Source organism: Akebia trifoliata, chromosome 9 (genome assembly GCF_017979445.1).
Source record: "Akebia trifoliata isolate Shusen 1 chromosome 9, ASM1797944v1, whole genome shotgun sequence".
Taxonomy (NCBI): domain Eukaryota; kingdom Viridiplantae; phylum Streptophyta; class Magnoliopsida; order Ranunculales; family Lardizabalaceae; genus Akebia; species Akebia trifoliata.
Window position 1 is genome coordinate 7706169 of NC_141383.1, and position 8566 is coordinate 7714734.

The 8566-nt window shown below is 34.6% G+C and overlaps 1 long non-coding RNA gene across 2 annotated transcripts; it reads right to left on the bottom strand.

Moving 5' to 3' along the window:
* Positions 1–353: 353 nt before the first annotated feature.
* LOC147394229 (uncharacterized) lies at positions 354–6085 on the bottom strand. Of its 2 annotated transcripts, XR_015181566.1 has the most exons (6): positions 5788–6085; positions 5604–5697; positions 4273–4356; positions 2503–2639; positions 1735–1782; positions 354–709 (listed from the first exon to the last, which is right to left on the bottom strand). It is a non-coding gene; the product is annotated as an uncharacterized LOC147394229 (long non-coding RNA). The 2 variants fall into 2 exon arrangements; XR_015181565.1 differs by lacking the exon at positions 354–709 and having other exon boundaries at positions 877–1782; positions 5788–6084.
* Positions 6086–8566: the final 2481 nt, after the last annotated feature.

Here is an 8566-nt window from a genome sequence, read left to right on the forward strand (position 1 = left end):
ACACATTTTTTTGTATCTCGAGGCATCACGTCAGGAGAGTCGATTGAGTGTGCGACATTAGATAGTCAAATTATCACGATTCAAAATAAATAAAAGGGAGCTTCTATTTGCACCCGCAACTTTTACTTATTCATTTATCTTTAATTTTAAAAATATCTTGCTAAGGCCACAAATTCTATTTTCTGGTTTAGTGAATCCAACACTCCATACCCATTTTGGGAATTTGGTTTATGGGATGTAGAACCCATCTCTTGCCTTCCTATGATTTTAGATTGACTCAAAGATCGTAATGAACGAAAAGGCCCAGAACAAGTACAAAAAATTATGGGGTTGGAAAAATTACCTTAAGACCTAGAACCTAAAAGAAGAAAGCCTCGGGTGATTGTGACTGATAAAGCCCACCATGGCCTACAACTCCATAATGAGTCTGTATCGTTAAACCTAAGAAGATACAAACAGTAACAAGATGAGTAGCAAAAAAATCAACTATGGTGTTGTAGAGCATAAAGAAACAATACGTCCACAATTGAATTGATTCCCACTCCGGTATCTAAACTTCGCGGCTTCATTGACAATCTACAGAGTAGAAATTATATCAACAAGATGCAAAAATATGTGGGCATGAGAAAATTTAGTTTCAGAGAGCATGCCTGATCAAAAGTTGGAAAATATAATCTGCAAACTGAATTTCAGCAATAGCTTGATTCCCCTATCATGTTAAATAAAACTCAAAACTTAAAACCAATACAAGAAAGAAATAAAAATGTAGTATGAAAGTTTTATAGAAAAATCTAATATAACATATAAGCAACATGCACAAACACACCATTGCCGCAAAACTGATACCAAATCCAACAATACCCTACATACAGAGAGAAGTCAATTTGTAATTTATCAAATGCATCAACCAAAAGATAAACACATTACCACAAAATTATAAAAATAAAAAGAAAGAAAAGTTAATATAGCATGAGAAATAGCCAAGTTCATATTCCCACATAAATATTGAATTTATCCAAATAAATGGATAAGTTCCAAGTTTTTGGTAACACTTATGGTGTCTTTGAGTTATTGATAATGATACCATTACAAGTCACCTTTCAAGCTATATATTTTATCTAATCGTCTTCTCATAGCCAAGATTCAAAGTGTCGTCTTGAGGCAATGTCTCTGTTAGGAGAAAAACCAAGACTGTCTCGAAAAAGATACTTTGAGACAATACAAAACTTCAAAGCATGACTAGAATTACTGCAAAAGTGCACTTCTTTCAACAACTAAAGCTAATGCGGTCATACAATACCTGTTCGCAAAGAAGTGTATTAACAACCCTATTTTTACCAAATCGATCGGTCAACCATGTTTTTAATGCACATCAAAATCTTATAAAGTATATAAAATAATGGAATCATATAAAGTGTATAAAATAATAGATGGAATCAAACGCACAACTTGTGAATCATATAAATTGTGAATAGTTGCACCTCTTCCTAAACTTCCTTATTTTCTAAAACACCCTTATTGGAGGGATTGCTGGGATCAAATGCACAACTTCACAGTTTTGGTGTCGTATGGGAACCCAATTAGGCTATGGGCTCAATGGTCTTAGGGTAAGGCCAATGGTCATATGGGCCATATGTAGGTTTCATTCAAAATAATGCTAGCTAAGCATGTTTCATAAAAAAAATGCATAGAGGGAAAACAGGCATTAAAGGTTAACACTGGAGGGGTATGTACCTTTGTTCTTTGAGGTAAACTTAACCAAAAATCCAAGTTTGGAATAACCTGAAACGCAAGAAAAGAGAGCAAAATATGTAAATACTTTCCTATAACTATTAAACTTCACAATACAACCGATGAAAACAAGAAAGTAATAAATTTGCCATCTACGGAGACCATAACAAAGAGCAACCAAATTCTTATTTAAATTGTTTAACATAGGAATAAATTATAGAAAGAAAAAAAAATCTAGGACGGACATAGCCAGAAAAGAAGACTATTGACGAGATGAGATGTTGAGATGGCAGAATGTGTGGGTTCCTTTGGGCTTGTCGCAACAGATGCCACATATAAAAGGAAACCCACCAACCCTGAGAAGAGTTCTGCAGTGTAGCTCCACAAAATCTCTCCCTTAAGCATATCCCATGCTACAAAGCAAAATCTTAACCTAGAATAAATGCACAAGTTACATGTTTATCTGATCAATTACCTTCGAAAATAGGCATAAAGAATAGCAACACCATAAAAATAAAAGAACCTATTATAAATAACAATACACGTTGGGTACTCTGGGTTGACTCTGTGTCTCACCTTTTGAATTAATATGGCCAATAGAAAATGCAGCTAAAACTTGCTTGATTGTAGGATCACACACAAAATCAAGGATTGGCAATTTTTTGCGATTAAGAAAATTCAAAATGAATCCAATGGAAGAATATTTCTGAACACCCACCGCCCCCAAACACATGCATGCCCACACCCAAGAGAGAGAAAAAGACATATTACCTTTTATTTTAACCGAGGTGCATAAGGAGCAAGGCAAGGAGATATAGTGTGATTAGGTAATTGATTTATTAATTCAACTGTCATCTGAAGGCATGCATTTAGCATCTTCTTTTCTAACTTGACAAGCTGGGTAGCAACTGATTCATGACATAAATAGGAAATATCTCGTTAAGACTCAATACTAAAGTAGACATCATAGTCATCGAAGGAAAAAAAGAAAAGAAATGTGACAAAAGAACCACAAGTTGAGACCCTCTCACAAGTCGACCACATTCATAGGACCTAAGCTTTTGAAACTTCCTATATTGAAGACAATCTCATCCAAAGAAAGGAGTAAAGATAAATTAGGGATACTTGTGATATGCTAGCATTTTGTTGAGATGATATCATACAACATTAAATAACTAAGTTCATCCATAAAATAGAAATATTACCACAAAAAGAAAATAAGAACTTGAGAACAAACTTGTATCACTCACTCTTGAGATTGCTCAACTAAGTGTGCTTGTGTGATCCAAAATTTCATATAGTTAAATTCTATAAGGATTCAACTCCAAGCTCACGAAAGTGAAGACAATATCTTCATTTGGTAAAGAAATGTAACAAAAGAACCACAATATGTTCATATAATTTCCAAAATAATTCTACTATGCATGCAATAAATTCTGATAATGATCTTTTATTTCGGAAAAGAATTAAATCAACAATCGTGGGTTGAGATTATAAAAGTCCTTTAAGAAAAGGTGCAATTAAAAATAAATCTACTGAGGAAAAGCCTTGCTATCATGACTCAAAACAACACTCAACCTTTGATTGTCCTCAAGTGTATAACATATGCATCTTGAGAAAAAGCATATATAGATTTTTGCATACTAAATTGCTACTTCAAGTGTTATTTCAAGTTTAGCATTTTTCATACAGGAAATGCTAGCCTCAATTGACATTTGAGGCATGATATGAAAAACATGGATATTCCTAGCATTTCTTAAAACAAATTTCTAGGAAATTAGTACAAATCCTTAGAAAATCTCTAATCTTAACTCCCATTAATGCTCTGCCTCAAGCCTCCAACAATAAATAAGGTTGAAAGACTAATGATAAACATTAGCCTCAAGCCTCTTTAGAAGATTTCTGTCAAATGAATTACTTAGATGGAAGGATATTCCTTAGGATGCCCCTAATGAAACAAATACCTAGGATAATTATCAATCCCTAAGAAAGCTCTGCTTTTACTCCCATCTCAGTTGTATATATGTTGTTGTGCATCAAATTCTTTTGTAAAAGAATTTCTATTTCAATTGTTTTTTTAGTATATATTTGGCTATTCTTCCAAATAGGTCCATATATTTGCAAAATGCACCATACCCAATATGACTATAGCTGCTCTAATTCCTCCCTAGATTTCCCACAAAATACCTACTTTTTTTCCCAACAATAATAATTCAAAGATTAAAATGTAAACAATAGACCTATGCCTGGTCTGGATTTTCAGCTTAGTAGATATGAACAAATCACTGATGGTTCTCAAAAGAAAATTCAAAAGTTCTAAAGCAGGACTTGGTAATTGTAATATTCATCAAATAAGAAAAAATAGGAATTCCATTTCTACCAACCAAATTAGAAACTAAAGGATAATAAATGTAAAAAACAAATAAACTCAATTTTCCTAAGAATTCACACAATAAAAACTTCAATTTCAACAAATAAACAAACCCCATAAAAATGCATATTCAACCAAAAATAATGAAAATCAATTTGAGGGGAGCAAACCTGCTTGTTGTAATCAAAGTAGAGGGCTTGTTGGGGATCAATCTTCTCATCCTTCTTGAACAAATGACAGATAACAAAGGTGCACTGCACAAGGTGGAGGAAAGAATCAAATAAGTTCGAGTAATTAACAGGGCACACCACCTAGTATTTTAAAATCTAAGGGGTGAATTGAGATGTTTTACTACGTAAAGTCTTAAGGCGTAAGCCCAATGCGTTTTGGAGAGCCTTTCACTGAAGTGAGTCTCAAGGTGTAAGCCTCCAACACCTTTGAAAACATTGCTTGGACATGAATAAGAATAAGTAGAACACTAATAAAAAATAAAAAATAAAAAATAAAAAAAGATATGAAAATTGATAAAACTATCCAGAAAGTAGAAGATATATGTACATAAAAACTTGCTTGAGCATGTAAAGATCTTTTCAAAAGTTGCTAGCAGATAGGATGTTGATGAGCAAGTTTATATTTATAGAACCAAACACTGATTATACTTTTTGTTTGTTCAAACAAACTTGCTAACAGAGAAGATGTTGATGAGCAAGTTTATATTGATGGAACCAAACGTTGATTATACTTTTTGTTCATAAAGAAAGACTTGTTAAACAAATTATCTCATGACTTAGATGATTCAAACATACTAACATTTACAAGTGTAGGTTTAGCACATGCGAGAAATGGGAAATCTCAGCATTTAGGAGTTGTTTTGTAGTTGCAAATTCTATTGATGCATTGTAATCTACTTTGGTAATCAAGATTGCCCATGGCTTGGAATACTCCATCTTATATTTCAAGCGAGCGTAGTACAAGCTATGTCCATATTGAAAATTGCTAAATTTGTATTTTCTTAAATAATTAATTGTGATTAAATGTCTGGTTCATGGGAGCAAATAGTATCAATAGAAGTCTAGTTCTAGCTAATTGGATGTTTAAGATTTAATTAAGCCGTCAAGGTGAAAATATTCAACAAAATTGGACAAGGTACACACAGTCTGCACATTCTACCCATTAACTTACATTGATTGGGATTCCTCTAGTAAGTTATTTCACAATTAGATGCTCTAGGCACTCTAATTTCCTAAATATGTCAAACTAAAATTACATATCTGAGAAAACTTGGGCTCACATCTGTCATCTAGTGTAAGGGAATTCCTATTAAAAGCCTCCCCCTATCATATAATCTGAGTTGAGAGAATAACTGGGCACTTCAGAACAACATTTTTCCTTGTGAAAAACACAGTACCAATACATGTTATGAATTAGATGATGATGATCGATTGATGAGATGAACTGGATATAAATTAGAAAACATATCTAGGGTTTAAGGGAATTATACCTCATTCGACAAAGCACCAAATAAAGCTCAAAGTTATGAAATCTTCAATTTGAGTTCTAAGAACTTCAAAGACCCTTCAAACTCCATTTTCAACCTAAAGAGATTGTGAGAGAGATGTGAGATCGATGCATAGAGACCATTAAAACTCTACCATTTTCAACTTTGAGAGAGAGAGAGATATTACCAGTGAAACAATCAAGAGATGTGAGATCGAGATATTGCAAGATCGCAAGAGATCAGGAGATTGATTTGAGATCGAAAGATTACGAGATCGCAAGGGATCAGAAGATTGTGAGATCGCAAGAGATCGTGACAGATGTGAGATCGCAAGAGATCGCGATAGATGTGAGATTGGGCCATCATGGGAGATCAAGAGATGTGAGATCTCCAAAGTTTGAGAGATGTCAGATGGAGATTGAGAAGAGAGTAGACAAAGCAAATGAGAGACTATATACTATTGTTCTTTCTCCCTCTTCTATTTTGTTAAAACAGACTTCATTTTTTTTAATAAAAAAAAATTCTAATTGGACGGGTTGAAGCACACAAATTAAACTTTCCAAAATTCTTCGGCTTATGCTACACGACTTTTTTCATCAAGTTTTAAGTTTTTCACATAGTACAATATCGGGCTAGGACGCAAATGATACAAGAAAACATCGACCACCACCCAAATTTCCTCGGCATGTTGTTTACAATACCTTACAAAGAAACTCTTTCGAGTCGGAACCAGAGGTAAAAAAAACTTGAATTCTATTGTCATCACTTGAAGGGCTCCATCTACTATGCCTAGTGAGTCATGATGCTTTGGATGCTGAGGTGGTGACGAGCCAGGCTACCCAGATTCGTGCTTTGGAAGAACACCTTGACTCATTTTTCATTTCTTACAATGATGCTTGATCGACTGCGTTGTATTCCCATTTTTTGTATTTCTTTTCATTATCTGAATATATACAAAATGTTGAAAGATTAATGCGAAGAAAATATGTTTTGTACTTACTTGACCTCAGGTATCTATTGTTCTTGGAAACACGAATTTTTGTTGAATGAGACCTAGATTTGTCGTCATTGGCCAAAATAGTAGTTTTTTGAAATTTAAGGAAATGTCTTTATCAAATGAGTACGATATCTTCAAAGTTCGTAAAATCTTTGGTTGTGACGATTTTGGTACTTTTATCAAATATAGAGGATATAAACGTCAATTGCTCTTTTTGTTCCTTTAGAGTCATCCCTAGTACCCTGGTATTAGAAGACTATTACCTGTTTAGGTATTAGAATTTTGGAAAGATTTCACCGTTCACAGTTTATACTATTGCGGACCAGGAGTTGTTTTTTTTTTTTTTACCCTTATTGCCCTTGATTCCAATTACGATTTTCACCAGACCCGATTTCCACGTTTTTACGCATCGACGTCCTTTTTGGGATTTTTACCATGTTGGTGGCTTTGATCTTGTCATTGTCTGATTCTTTTACTCATAGCGCCCTTTCGAATTTTCACTATGCCCTTTTGTTGGGATGAAACATTGGCTTAGGCTTATGGTAGTGGAAGAGATACAAAATGGTTAAGGTTTGGGTTTATATAGAATGGATTAGACATGGGGTTCGTCTATTTTTACTTTGAAAAGATGATCTATGTCTCCTCCTAACGTCTCTTGAACTTGTTTAAGCTGGAGATTTGGGTCGAGCTTATATCAAATATCCGAGTTTTTGATTTTTTGAATTTTTTTGTATTTTTAGTCGTCACAGTTTATCCTCATGCGGGCCAGGAGTACTTTTGATGCTTTTGACTTGATTTTCTGATTGTCCCTTTTTTTTTTCTTTTTTGTATCGTTTTGTAGTTGTTGACTTGCCCCAGTCTTAAGTTAAGAAATGAATGTGATGGCTAAAAAGGATTGACTAAGGTAGATAGTTTGTTTATGATATTAAGGAGGGCCTTTCGTCATCTCAGGATCAGTTCTTAGGCGTAGTATTTCTTGACAGTGTCAGCATTGATCGGTTACGGGAAGACTTGTCTATCCATCTCCGTAAGAATCAGAGCTCCTCCTGTCATTACCTTTTTCACGATAAATGGCCCTTCATAGTTCTGTCTGAATTTTCCTCTAGTAACTTCTTGGATTGACAAAATCTTCTTCAAAACAAGATCTCCTGGTGAGAAATCTCTAGGCTTGACTTTTTTGTTGTAGGCTTGAGCTATTCGTCGTGATATGTTTATCTATGGAAAATGGCAGCAAGACACTTTTCTTCAATCAGATTCAATTGATCAAATCGAGCTTGAACCCATTCCACTTGATCAAGCTCTACTTCTTTTAAGATCCAGAGTGAGGGAATCACAACCTCTATGGGTAAGACTGCTTCCATTCCATATACCAGTGAGTATGGAGTTGCCCTAGTCGAGGTTATAAACGAGGTTCGATAAGTATAGAATGTAAAAGGTAGCATGTCGTGCCAATTTTTATCTTTAACTGTCATCTTCTCGATAATTTTCTTGATATTCTTGTTGGCTGCCTCGACTGCTCCATTCATCTTAGGTCTGTAAGGCACAGAATTATGATAAGTGATTTGGAAGTCTTCGCACATCTTAATCATGTATTTGTTCTTGAAGTTCTTGGCATTGTCAGTCACTAGTCCGCTAAGAAGCCCATATCTGCAGATAATATTGTTCTTGACAAACTTCAGGACATTATTTTTTGTGATATTGGCGTATGAGGTAGCTTCTACCGAATTGGTAAAATAGTCGATAGCAACGAGAATGAAGCGGTGCCCATTGGCAACTTTTGGCGAGATATGACCGATGACGTCCATGTCCCAAAGTGATAAAGACCAAGGGTGGTCATATTATGTAGTTCTGAAGGTGGAACATTGATCTTGTTAGCGTAGATCTGACATATGGTATTTGCGGATGTGCTGATAGAAGTCACTTTCCATTGTCGACCAATAGTATCCCATCCTTATAATCTTCTTCGCAA